Source organism: Athene noctua, chromosome 1, assembly GCF_965140245.1.
Source record: "Athene noctua chromosome 1, bAthNoc1.hap1.1, whole genome shotgun sequence".
NCBI classification, from domain to species: Eukaryota; Metazoa; Chordata; class Aves; order Strigiformes; family Strigidae; genus Athene; species Athene noctua.
The window spans coordinates 248,090,775-248,105,391 of record NC_134037.1 but is presented as its reverse complement, the minus strand read 5'-3'; positions in this window follow the sequence as shown (position 1 = coordinate 248,105,391).

Sequence of the window (14,617 nt, the reverse complement as noted above, 5' to 3'; positions counted from 1 at the left end):
AAAAATTATTGTTATCAAGAAACCTGGAAGATCTGTTTTTCTTTTTCTTCTCTTCTGGTCACCAAGGAGCCTTCTGTTTCAAAATACTGTAAATGTTCATTGCTTTAGAGTTCCACCTCTTGAAACTTCTTTCTGAATTTTGGCAACTGGAGATGATGGGTTAGGTTCCAGCATCTTCAGCTTGTCTCCAACAGAAGTGCATGGAAAAGGAAAAGGAGAATTTAAGAGTCATCTCATGCTCTTTTAATAAGCTACAAGCTTATTCTAGCTGAAAAAACTTTTGGAAGCACCTACATCAGGCAGAAAAAAAGCAGGCTTTTAGGAATTCACAAGAAAAGCTGAGAAATGGAAAAATGAGGTTTGTTTTCAGAAGTGATTAAACCAACATGCAAAGCCAAGAGCTTGCAGGCTGTTAAAAAAAGATTTCTTCTGGAAGTCTGACCTTGATACCACTGAATGTGTGAAATAATATCATGATCTACAAATGATAGGAGGAAATTTGATCTGGAATGAGACAGGCCCACTTAGAGGCATGCCTCTGAGCAGAGCTGTACCCTCACAGAAACATATGCCCTGCAATACTCACTTCCTAGATATCACATACCATCTCTGAGGTATCGCACACTGATCCCTCAGCCCTAGTAGTGCTGATAAGCATAAGGAAATAATAATTTATTTCTTACAGCAGACCTGCCTGGTACACTCATTAAAGTGTGATCCAGGAAGGAAGAATGATTCATATGATGAATTTGTCCTATGAAAAACATAACTATTTCTCAACCGGTGTTCAACAGCAGTGAAAAAAAAAAAACAACCCTGCCTTGGCCTTTGTTGTTTACACAGTGATCTAACAGAGGTTCACAGCCTCTGTCCCTTTTTTTCTCCCACCTGAATCCCTGTACCACCACACCATAACTTCAGTGGCTGCCCAAAATTAAATACCAGTACTATTCAAGATTCCTAACTCCTATTATAAAAAATACATGACTATTTCTATCTTTAGTGGTTGCCAGGAATGCTAAACAAGGTCTACTGTACCAGACAAATAAGAACTACTATACTAGACACCAGAGGAAAAAGCCACACTGACAGTCCTGCCCTCTAGAGTGCTGGCAGATGATAATATCAGACAGATGAATAAATAGATAAATGTTGGACAGAAGGTGGGAAGATTTGCATAGATCAGTCACAATGGAGAGTACACATTCTACAGTAGCTCATTCCCTCTAGGAAATCATGCTTCTTCACATTGCCAAGTCCCATCTTTCAGTGGCACAGATTATGTCTGCAGGCTTAAAGAAATGCTAGATGAAACTTCTGTATTATTTCACAGGGGCTTTAGTTCTGATGCACCTTCATTCATTAGAAGCATGCTGGCTTTCATTCCTCCTCCTAGTCGACTCACACACAAAATGATTCTCATTTCTTCAACTTAAAGGTATAATGTTGACTCCATCCAAGCCAAGGTGCAAGCATTTCCCAAGGTCCTCTTGCTGCAAAACTGACATAAGCAACAAAGAAATGCAAATGAGCAAGTGTATGCAGAAGTGTCCCCAAGACTTCTGATCTTCTTTCCTGAAATCAAAGCATAGAAGCTTTCCTGAAGGTGAAGGCTATTTCTGACAACCCACAGCAGATGTCATGGCCTGGAACTATTATTGTCCAGCTACAGGAAAAAATCAGTGACTCAGGAACATGTATACTCTCAGTCCCAGCCTACACTGAGATTCAGAGATGCTGTTCAGCTGCAGTAGGGACAGAAACTTTGCTCAAGCAAGCAGGTATTCTCTGGGAAACACTAGAAGAGAAACCTTGGGTCTGCACTACCCATTAATGTGGACAGAAGCAAGCACTCTCCCAGAGTTTGTCTGGGACAACTGTGCTCAGTCTGTTCACCAGATATTCCACCTGCCTCCATCTCATTATCACATGGCTGTCAGGCAAATGAGACTATCCAGGGTCCTTTCTCATATGGCCCTAAAGGTACATGCCAAAGGGCTACCTAGGATTTGTAGACAACTTGATCTTTAGACACTGTGGTAAGGGAGTGATTGGTAGTGCAGCTACCAAGTATTCATGGGTCTGTATTTGGGAGCATACTATAAGATGTGGACTGTTCTGTCTAGACAATGTTCACAAAGGCAGTGCAGTGGCAGCACTGAGGTTAGTTCCTAATTCAGAAGAGTTTATTTAGAGGTATACACTTTTCCTGGAATGGTAATGGTTAAAAACAGTGTTAAAGAAATAATTAAATATTTGCAACTCAAATATAGGTATTAAGACTGAGGAAGGCCACCTTTTATGTTTTCTGTAGTTTACCTCAGAGTCCACAGCACCACTATACTGAGATTTTGTCAAATGAGTTTGACTAAAGCTCACTTTCTACACAAAAGATTTTGAGTGATATGAATCATCATCACCTAGAAGCTCCTTTCATAACATTATATTAAATTAAACAAAGGAGAACAACGAAGTAGATTAGACTTTGGGGACCACTCTCTTATTTTTGCAGATGAGAATTTAGATGAGCTGTTCTGTCTTAATATAAACTAGTGAAGAGATAGGCTGCAAGTTCCAACTAAAAAAAGATAACTTTTAGAAATTAAAAAAAGGACTATTATTATACAAGAAAAAATCTTAGTAACAATAATAATACAGTTGCAGCTGTTATCCACATATTTACATGTGTGTATACAGCACAGCTTTTCCCGGTGCTATGGTTATGCTACCACTACCCCACTGACTCATAGGTTGATGGTTTCTGTATGGGTGGGAGTGGAGTGGGTTCAGCAAGTTGTCAGCATCCAGAGTCCTTCACCAGGAGGAGTGGTGATGGTTTCTCCTTCTTTACTCCAGGATCCACTTGGGGTCATTTTCATACGATTGTTAGCTCACCTAGACACTTTCTTTTTCTTCGTTGGTCTACGATGCCATGTTACATGTGAATTTACTGTATATGGTGCATTTTACATATTAAGTATTTGTTCTTTGCTACCCCTAAAACCAGTTTTGTCCAGCTCTATATCTACATTTCTTTAAATAACCACTGGGAGAGAACCCATTGCCCTAGAGCCGTGGGGTCTCCAGTGCAAAGCCTGTACCCCATCTCTCATCATCTCATGCTTGTAATCCTCTCCTCTGAATCCTAGAAAGCCATTTTTCCAAGTCTCTGCTATCTAACAGACTGGAATTTCTCCACAGCACATTATTAAGTCACAATCATAAATACTTCATTCTACATGGAACGTCTACTTGCTACTACCATCCATATAAAAATGACAGCTGTAACATATACAGATAAGCAGCAAGTTAGACATGACTAGCTGATAATTAGAAAAATTGCTGTTGTTATTAAATGAGAACAAAGCTCTAGGCAGGCCAAGAAAAATTCAGACGAAGCCTTGCAAACTCAGCACAAACCCTGTGGCCTGTTACTAGCAATGGCAGTATCGTATTAGGAGGCTGCAAGGCTACAGATGAGGCAAACACGATGTGACTTCATGGTGAGTCTCCAAGCTTTTATTGGCTTAGCATTTCAGATAATTACACTGTTCTCTATTTCAGCTGTTAATTCTTTGGCTGTTTTGTTGTTTGTTTGTTTGTTTTTTCATCGATCTAATTGGTTTTTTTTTATTTTTATGGCATTTTAGATATACATATGTATAGATATAAAATGAATAACTGAGTAATGGGAGTTTTTAAAGTGAGACTAAATTAATACATTGCCAATGAAAGAGTTATACTGCAAAATAATTCTGTTGCAGAGGTTTTAATTTCAGAAGAATTTGTTTCATGTTAAATCCTGCTAGAAATATTAAAATGAAAATGGAATAATGGATCTTGTAGAAAGATCTAGGGGGGAAATAGAAGTTAATTAAGGGCAAATTAGTCAATCCAGTTTTGGTGAACACATGGACTTAACATGATGAGCAAAGATCAGAGGCTTAATTCAGCGCTCTCATCTAAGAGTTAGAGAAAGGCTTCAGGCTACATTGCACACGACTCAATCCAATCTGCTTATGAAAAAAAGAATAAATGTTATCCCATTCTGTCTGTTTCCCTGAAGGAATGGTTCTTGAAAGTGTTTAGTATGTATGTATATTTCAGCCACAAGACTTAAAAAGAGAATGGAAAATGTAGATAAGCAATTTATCTGGGTTTAGGTGGTTAGGTATGCTACTTTACATAAGGAGGAAGAGGAGAGAGAATGAGTAAAGAAGAAGTTTTGTCTCTGCTTCCAAGCTTTTGACCTGAAGGGTGAGACCCCACCCTTTTTGGGCATGTCAGGAGGAGATAGGAAGAGAAACAGATCTGCTGGCTTTAGATTGTGACAATTCATTCCTCATTTGTTGTTCCCAGCACTAACGGATAATCACCTCAGGGTTCAGTGCTTTCTATTACCTGAAGTAAAATGTATTTAAGCTATACAGCATACTTAGAATTAAGCACAAAACCCCCTCAAACAGTTCATATTCTCAAAAGAAAAAAGAAAAAAAAGAAAAAAAGACATAGTATATCTTTACCAGACTGCCTCAGGCCATAGTTATGTGAAGATACAGATTCCATAATGAAATATAGATGTGTGCCAAAAAGTGTCTCCTAATAGATAAAAAGCTCTTCAGCAGTCTCATCCTTATTTGAGTTGAAATTTATTCAAATAAATAATCAGAACCTCAATTTTACTACTGCTATCTGTGGTCTTGTGTTTTCATAGTGATCCACTGACCATAGAATCATTTTATTGTAGAAAGCAATCAGTTGGTTAGGCATGATTTATCCTTGGAAAATCCATGCTGACTTTTCCCAGTTATCTTCCTATCCTCCATTTGCCCAACAATGTCCTCCAGGAGGGCTTACTCTGTGATTTTCCCAAGGACTGAAGTGAGGCAGACCAACCAGTAGTTCCTCAGGCTGATCTGTTGGCCTTTTCTGAATGTGAGTCCAACATCTGCCTTCCTCTGGCCATTGGGGAACCTTCTCCCATCTCTATGATTTTTAGGGATGACAGAGAGCAGCCTTGCAAGGACTTTGTCAGCGCTCTCAGAACCCTTGGATGCAGCCTACCGAGTCCAATGAAAGCATGTGGGCCAAGCCCTTGCAAGCATTCCCTGACTCAGTCTTCATCTGCTGCTGGTCATTTTAACCTCCTCCCTGAATCCTTTTACAAGAGGCCTGGGAGAAGCTGAGGCAAAGAAAACATTGAATACTTCAGATTTAAAAGTTGTTTAAAAATGTACTGCAAAGTTGTTGTGTGTTCCACCACATTTTCCTGTTAGTTGTGAGAACACATTAGTAAACATCAAATTTTCAAGACAATCAATTTTGTATGATATTAGTTCGTGCATACAAATTGTATAGATTTTTCAGTGCCTGAGCACTAAGTCTGGCAGGAGAATAGATAATGAATTTGAAAGAAGCATTGCAAGGTGCAGGTACATCAGTGACTATATCCATTTTCTTAGACACACATTTTGTAACAGAAGAAATCAGAATTAACAGAATCACAGAATGGTTGAAATTGAGAGGCCCCTCTGGAGATGATCTAGTCCAACAACCCTGCTCAAAGTAAGGTCACTTAGAGCAGGTTGCTCACAGCTATGTCCAGTCACATTTTGAATGTGTCCAGGGATAAAGACTCCACAACATCTCCAGAAAGCCTATTCCACTGTTTGATCACAGTTAGAGTAAAAAACCTTTTTGTTATGTTTAAATGAAAAAATCAGGTTGAGCTATCTTTAGTCTTACTTGAGGGGATTCTTGTTAGATAATTATACTCTGTGAGAGTTGATCATCAACATAAGATTCATTTGACCTACCACAGAATAAAATGAATCTTCTTTCAAATACCCTTCTTTCCACTGATTATGGAGTGGCATAGACAGATGAGTTTAAACATCTAATCGAGATGATGTGAATCCTAGCATTGGTCATTTGTCTTTCATAGTGTCACACAAAGTAAAAGTGAAAAGAATAAAGACCCAAACAAACAAACAAAAAAAATTACTACTTTTTATCTAGCTCTCTGGGTTGAAAAGAACAATATCCAGTAGCTGAGAAAATATGCAGCTATTCTGCTTATTTTCTTTTATTTGTTATGCTTTCTTTATCCTTTCTACTCATGGAAACCACCTTTATGGGATCCCTTGTTCTATGGGAATACAATATCTTATCTCACCCCACTTGTAACCTCTAAACATGTTGGCTAATTTCAACTGGAGTTAAACTGAAAGAGGTATCACATGAGAACCCAGCATCAAGTTTTGTGAAAATCAACGGATGATTGATAATGAGGAAAAGGAAAGCAGAATTCAGTGTTTATCCATTTTGAGAGGTAATAGACAACTGGCCAACCTGCCTTGAGTACCCGATAGCCAGTCATCACACTTGTAATTCCAACCTAGCTACAGGAGACGATTTTTTTCTTGCCTTGAAAAGAGAAAACAGACAGGAATCACAGTAGTAAGGGGATGATATGGAAGAGAGAGGACCAAGAACCTGGAGATACTGCAGAAGGAGCAAGTAGGGGTGGATATAAGACATGATCTATGAGAAGTGAGTTTCAGTAACTCCACATATTGATCCACACAGTACCTCATACAGTCAGGAACTGAAGTGCAACTGGTCAGGCTTCAGCCTGACAACAAATTCTCTAACAGTTTCTGCTCTCAGTTATAGTTCTATAGAAGTAGAATAACTCTCCCATTTGTTATTTTATTCCAAGTTACCACAAGGTGACCCATCTGTTTATATTTTCTCACTCTTGCATGGTTATGGCAAATTGAAATTCCCATCAAATCACAATACTGTGCATATACTTAGCAGCATCTAAGAAACCAAACATCTCACAATATCATATTCCTACTTTTCAAATAGAAGACTACCATCCGATTAACATTTTAAGTGTCAGAGTTGCTTGGATGACACATTTAGCAAGATGCAGAATAACTTCAGCCATATGCCTTAAAATACTCTGAGAGAGAAAGGAGAATTAAGCATAAGTAGAAGCCTAATCCATGGCCAAGACTTTAAAAAGATGGGTGCCTACATTTCGGCTCTGAAATCTGTAACCAATAATTTTCTCCAATGAATCAGTTTTCAAAAGAGCTGGCAAATCCAGACTACTACAGACCCTCACATCTGCAAATTTCATGCAAGGAAAGCAATTTGGTTTGGGATCACAGTCCTTTCTTGAGTTAATGTGGCAAGTGCTGACACATGGAACCCGGGTGTAATCCCTTTGCTTTTCATCAGACGAGAGGGAAAAGTGTCACATCTTTTCCTAGCCTGAGAACCATTAAGTGGGAACACATCCAGTAAGAAATGCATAAACCAAACTCCATTCACTAAAGGTCAAAATCTATCTATTACATACATAACACAGAATCAATTGGTCTTTGAGGATGTTATAGGAAACAGTCAAAAGCTTTGCTAGTGTCAAGACAAACAATATCCACTGCCTTCCCCTCATCCACCAATCTAGTCATTTTGCCACAGGAGGTGATAGTGTTGCTAAGACCGGATTTCTCTTGATTCTCCATGATGACTACTTCAGATGACTTTCCCATCTTTCAGTTTCCAGGTTTATTCCAGGATTGAGGTGAGGCTGGCCAGGCTGTAGTTCCCTGGATTCTCCTTCTTGCCTTTCTTGAAGGTAGGAGTAGCATTTGCATTCTGTCTGTCTCCAAAAATCTCCCCTGATCACCACAACCTTTCAAAGATAATTGAAAGTAGCCTCACAATGACATCAGCCAGCTCCCACAACACTTTTGAGTGTACCCTATCAGGTCCCAGTGACTTGCATATGTCCAGTTTCATTTAAATGTTCCCCAGCCTGATCTCTTGCTTCAGACTTCCCCATTGGTTTCAGGGGTCTGGGATTCCTGGAAGCAAATCTTACCAGTAAAGACCAAAGCAAACAAGACTTTGAGTGCCTTAGCATTTTCCATGTTCTTTGGCATCATGTCTTCTGCCCCATTCAGAAGCAGGTTTACATTTTCCCTCATCTTCCTTTTGATCCTGAGGTACCTGTAGAAACTTTTCTTGACCTTCATATCCCTTACAGTTTCAATTCCAGGTGGGCTTGGGCTTTTCTAACCTTTTCTGTGCACTCTTGGACAGTATCGCTATATCCTCGCTGGCTCACCTCTTCCTGCTTCCACATCTTGTGTGCCTTGGTTTTTGTGTTTAGGTTTTGTCAAGAGATCCTTGTTCATGTATGCAGACCTGTTGCTGCCTTTGCTTTACTTCTGTACACATTGGGATGGACCAAACTTGAGCCTGGAGAAAACAATCCTTGAAAATAAATCAGCTGTTCAAGACTGTCTTCTCCCCAGGGTCATATCCCATGGAATTCTTCCGAACAGATCCCTAAACAGGACAAAGACTTCTCTCCTGAAGTCCAGAGTGGTAATACTACTATTTTCTTTGCTTTATCCTCTCAGAATCCTGAGCTCCCCCACTCACGGTCTCTGCAGCCAAGGCTGCCTTCAACCTTCACATTCCTGACTAGTCCTGCCTTGTTTGTAAGCATGAGGTCCACCTCCTCTCGTTGGCTCCTTGACTACCTGTGACAGGAAGTTGTCATGAACTCTGTCCAGAAACTTCCTGGATTGCTTATGCCCTGCTGTGTTCTCCCTCCATCAGAAATAGGGTGTTTAAAGTCCCCCATGAGGGCCAGGCCCTGCAAAAATGAGGCCCCATCTACTTCTTGTTCAGGCAGTCTGTAGTGGATTTCCACCACACCATCACCCATGTTACTCTGCCCTCTAAACCTGACCAATAATTTAGTGCATTATCTCTTCCAGTCCATGTCTATTCTTCTACTGCTGATGTATGAGAAGTACCTATAACATAAATGAATTATTCCAGCTAAAATTCAATTTTATTTTTTTTTTGCCGCAGAGTCAGACAGCCACTATGCGGATGTGAGAGGGAAAGAAAAGCTGTAGAGAAGAGCAAATTCTGCTTTACAGTATGACTGATGTGCACATATTTTAAAAGGCAGTAAGGTGGTAAATTAGAGTGCTGCTTTGAGTTCATATTCACTTTGTAGGGGACAAACCAAACAGATCCTTTATATCAAGTTCTTACTGTTAACTGATATCACAGTAACATGTCCAAGGAGCTATACAGCCTGCCTCTAGCTTGACGTCTAGAAAATTAACTCACAGATAACATCTTGCAGAATGAAACAAGCTCCCTTCAGCCTCCTACACTTAGAGAAAGCAGACTACAAGTGCCCTCCAGACCTGCAAATAGTGTAACTAACAAAAGCTTCAAAAGACATCTTATAGAACACAGTCTATCAGTCATTTGTCTCACTTCCTTATGAAAAGGGCTACCAATTTTCCTATCATTTTCTGAAAATGATGATTGTGACATATTCAGGAAAAGTTTGATCTGAAATATGTTGTGAAAAAGAACTTAGCTTAGTTAAAGCTGATCCAGTCACCAAGATAACTAAAGCTTCATGTTAACCAAGGATGTGATAACATCCTTGACCATAAGGACGTAGTGAGGCATAAAAGTTGTCTCTGGTGTATGTGTAAATATTAAGTTCATCACACTCTGAAGACGACTGCCAGACTGAGACCACAATAAAGTTTCCACTTTCTCTTTTTTGACTTCCAGCTCTGCTTGTAGCTGTCAAATCCAAAACCATCTTGGTTCACTATTGATGAAAGCTGCACTGACTCCAGTGGAAATACTTAAAGGAAGAATGTTGCTTATATGAACAAAGGTTCAGAAAAACAAATTTGCCCTTTAAAACAGGGACTATATATCTACTTTCAGAAAAGTATTCTGTGCGTTTATAATGTCTGACAAATTAAACAATTTTACTACCTGAACTATGCTTTGTTTGTTTTATTTTTTTATTTTAAACTTGCACCCAAACTGGCTAAGGAGGAGCTAGACTTGTCTAGCTTCATGGCCAGGGTGATATCATGCCCCTCAATCTCTGTTCTTCCTGCTAGACATAGGACTGCAGCCATTCTTCCCAGTAGTTACATGCAGCTAAGCAAAAAACTGAACTCAGGGGGTCATCATTTCCTAGGGACTTAACATTCCAGTCATGTCTATTCAGGTTTACTGAGCTCTTTGGAAAATAAATACATAAATCTGATCATGTACTCATGTAATACCTAGGAAAATGTTCCAGTGGTTCAGTATAAGTCCAATAGCATATCTGATGATGTTATTTCAGCAGATATGTAATGCGATGTTCTTTTTCAAGCATTTGAGTAATAATATCCATTACAGTGTTCTTCAGAGTTTTGCAAGGTTGTACCTATTCTTTTTCTTTTTGTTGTCGTGTATTTAAGTGTCCTTGACTGTAATAGACATGTTGCATCATATTACCAATATTTCAGACTATTATTTAATAAACAGCCAAAAAAGAAATGTCAGCAAGATGATTATATTTTCACATTTTACTGTAGCAGTGAGGAACATTTACACTGCAATCCAATAAAAAAGAACTGCTACAATAGAGAATTGAAAATACAAGGTGGCAGCCTAGAAAAAAACTTATATTGCTTTTCTGCAGATAGTACAATCATTGTGTTTAAAAACACAGTGGAATTTTCTAGGTTGGTTTTTTTGTTGTTTTTTTGGGGGGGGGGTGGGTTTTTTTTTTACATTTAGGTGCATCACAGATCTGAGAGAATTTAGATCTGTAAGCAAAGCTCACCTTTAGGAAATAGCTGTTATCATTCAAACTGATACGCTTCTGCTTTTGGGAGAGGCAAAGTGAGTCCTGTGAGTAGACAGGAGGGAAAAAAAAAAAAAAAAAGAGAGACCAGTAAGAATCAGGTAAAAAAGGAAAACAGAAAAAGTGACTGAATGCCCTACAATAGGAAGGCAGAAAAGATGAAAATAAGAAATGGGCAAGTAAAGACATAATTTATTCACCTGTGGGAGAAGAACTGCAGGGGAAAAGCATAGAAAAAGCGGGCATTTGCACAAATGTACATCTTGCCACCTTTAAAAAGTCACGTCAGCAGACTTTTCAGATAAATACAAAAATAAAATTTTTCAAGTATGAAAGAAATATTTCAGATTTGTTCCCTATGTTTTTGTTGACTCTCTAGTTTTGCATATAGACACATCTATAGTTTGCTGATGACACCAAGCTGTGTGGTGTGGTTGACACACTGGAGGGAAGGGACGTCATTCAAAACCTTGACAGGCTTGAGAGGTGGGCCCATGCAAACCTCATTAAATTCAACACAGTCAAGAGCAAGGTCCTGCACATGGGTCAAAGCAATTCCAACCACAAATACAGTCTGGGAGATTAGTATATTGAGAGGAGCCCTGAGGAGCAGGACTTGGGTTACTAATGGATGGAAGTCAGCAATGTGCACTCACAGCCCAGAAAGCCAACTATACCCTGAGCTGCATCAAGTAAAGTGTAGCCAGAACGTCAAGGGAGGTGATCATTCCCCTCCACTCTCATAACATACCACCTGGAGTACTATGTTGAGCTCTGGGGTGCCCAACATAAGGACATGGACCTGCTCGAGCAGGTCCAGAGGAGGCCACAATCAGAGAGCTGGAGCACCTCCCCTTGTTCAGCCTGGAGAAGAGAAGGCTCCGGGGAGACCTTATAGCAGCCTTCCAGTACTTAAAGGGGGCTGCAGGAAAGATGGGGAGGGACTCTTTATCAGGGTGTGTAGTGATAGGACAAGGAGTAATGGTTTTAAACTGAACAGGGTAGATTTAGATTGGATATAAGGAAGAAATTCTTTCCTGTGAGGGTGGTGAGACACTGACACAGGTTTCCCAGAGAAGCTGTGGCTGCCCCCTCCCTGGCAGTGTTCAAGACCAGTTTGGATGGTGCTTTGAGCAACCTGGTTCTAGTGGAAGGTGTCCCTGCCCATGGCAGGGGGTAGGAACTAGGTGATCTTTAAGGTCCCTTCCAACCCAAACTGTTCTGTGATTCTGTGATTCCATGATCTACTTACAGCTCTGGTCTATATAGGTGACAGGTGTCTGAAACTGTGACTCTTCTGTAATGTCTGCAAACATTATTGAATACAACAGCTCCATTCTCTGTCTGAGAGTCTCCAATGTTATGAAAAAACCCCTTTACTTATGTTCAGAAAAAATGGGTATACTGCACAGAGAATTGATTTTTTGAAAATTTTATGTCAGTATGTCTATTGCATAAATAAATGTTGAACACATTAAAGTTACCCAAATTCATACATTTTATCTCAAGATTTAGGAATCTAAATTTAAGTATCTGCATGAGGCAGAAATATAACTTTTGATGGTAGCCAGCAGAGATCTGGACAGTACAGATATGGACTCTGGAGAGATATTTGTTTCCTCTAAAAGCAAACACCTACATTTGGTCAGGTAAGTAGCTCTCTATAGTCTGCTGGCTGGCTTGATTAAATCTCCCTGGATTATAATGGGAGCTTTGTTGCCTGGCATCAGAGGTTAAAGGTGATAATAACAGTCTTCACATTATAATTAGAGAGCAGCCTGCATATGTGGCAGAATTAGAATATTCTAAGTTGCTTTAATGGCTTTTCTAAAATGGCGCCCACCTCGACTGGCATTGTGTCACATATCTGTAGATGTTTGAACATTTATCTGTATCCTACCCTTACATCCAAAAGTGAATCAGAACATTTTTCAATTCCTCATTAAAAAAAAAAAAAAAAAAAAAAAGTGTTATCTAAGGATTTCAAAATCGAATGAAAAAGCACACTTCCAGTTCATCATAATCATGACTAACAGTAAGGATAAGGACTTCGGACAAAAGAAGAAGAGGAGAGCGGAAATGAACTGTGAAAAAGAACGAGCTTTCTAGATCCAAGGCTATTATCAGACGTGGTAAGGAACAATCATCCTTCTGCGTGAATTGGGGGTGTGTGTGTGTGTGTGTGTGTGTGTATTTCTCCATTTTTATCCATTTTTGTATATGTTTTCTAACCGGGACCTGATATGAAGCTGTCAGTACAACATGATGCTAGTAACTGGCATAATTCTGCTGATTAGCCACAGGTTTGACAGACAGCATAGTTTGATTAGAGCTCATCAAAAGCATACATGTAAACCAGACACAAAAAACTCGCACAATGACAGTCCAGCTGCAGACCACTTCAGAAAAGATACTAAAGCAACTCAGAACAGTCCATTTTTGCCATGCCGTAGTGGGTCTCGTTCCTTAATTGTAATGCAAAGATTGCTGTGAATTATTTTCAAGTAACTCTGAGTCAACTGGAAAACTTTTTTAAAGAAATCTATGCTTTAAAGTAACCTTCAATAAATTGCTATAATTATTTTTCTAGCTGAAACAATTAGTAAATAATTTAAAATTACTTTCTGATGCCTTTCATCATTTCAATTATAAATTCATAAGTGCATTGTTAGATCTGACAGCTCACGATTTTTTTTCCCTCCTTTCTCCCTAAAAGGGTTAGTGCTCTAGTAGGCACAGCATGTTAATCAAGTGTGAGCAATCAAGAATATTAATTTGTCAAAAAGCATAATATAGGAGTGTGGTGGGCTCTAAGTATTTATGAGTGGTATGAAAACACGAGGTTCTGTGTCAGTCTCTTCCCTGGCCCAACACAAGTTGAGTGTTATTTGAGTCAGGCCCAGTTTCATCAAAGACTTGCTGGTCATCAGACTTTTGTCGCCTAACCAGGTATGTGAGTAAAATCAGATGATAGGAAGTGAACACAGTACATCACAGCCATGACATATCTGTAATTATGTCCCACTGAATTCTAAAAGAGTAATTGTTATTTGTGGGAAATGACCTTCCAGCATATTGAGTTGAATTTTGTCAACTACCCAGAATACTGTTTTCTTTCTTGCTCTGATACTTTAAGAAGTTTCAGAAGATAATTTCTAATATTTTTTGAGACAGAGGAGAGGTAGATAGGTAAGTAGGTAGATGTGGCAGACACTTCTTTGGGAAGCAAGATTTCACTGACAGTAAAAAAAAATAATTGTATGAATGAGCTTTTTAAACAGCATTGCCACAACTTTGGAGGGAAGCAGAAAATTATTTATTTACTTTTTTTTTTTTTTTTTTTTTTTTTAATAAGAGGACAGTGAGGTCAAGGTCCAGCTTGCATACCAAAAGTTTGAAAGTCAGTATGATGGCAAAAGTCCCTCCGCTTGGAAATAAATCAGGCTATTCAAGTCACTGGTCTCTCCTCTAGACAAAGGGATCGAGTGCACCCTCAGTCAGTTTGCAGATGACACCCAGTTGGGTGGGAGTGTTGATCTGCTCGAGGGGAGGGAGGCTCTGCAGAGAGACCTGGACAGGCTGGAGCCATGGGCTGAGGCCAACTGGAGGAGTTTCAATAAGGCCAAATGCCGGGGGCTGCACTTGGGCCACAACAACCCCCAGCAGCGCTACAGGCTTGGGGAGGAGTGGCTGGAGAGCTGCCAGTCAGAGAGGGACCTGGGGGGGTTGATTGACAGCCGGCTGAACAGGAGCCAGCAGTGTGCCCAGGGGGCCAAGAAGGCCAATGGCATCCTGGCTTGTGTCAGCAATAGCGTGGCCAGCAGGGACAGGGAAGGGATCTGACCCCTGTCCTCGGCACTGGTGAGGCCACCCCTCGATTCCTGTGTTCAGTTTTGGGCCCCTCAC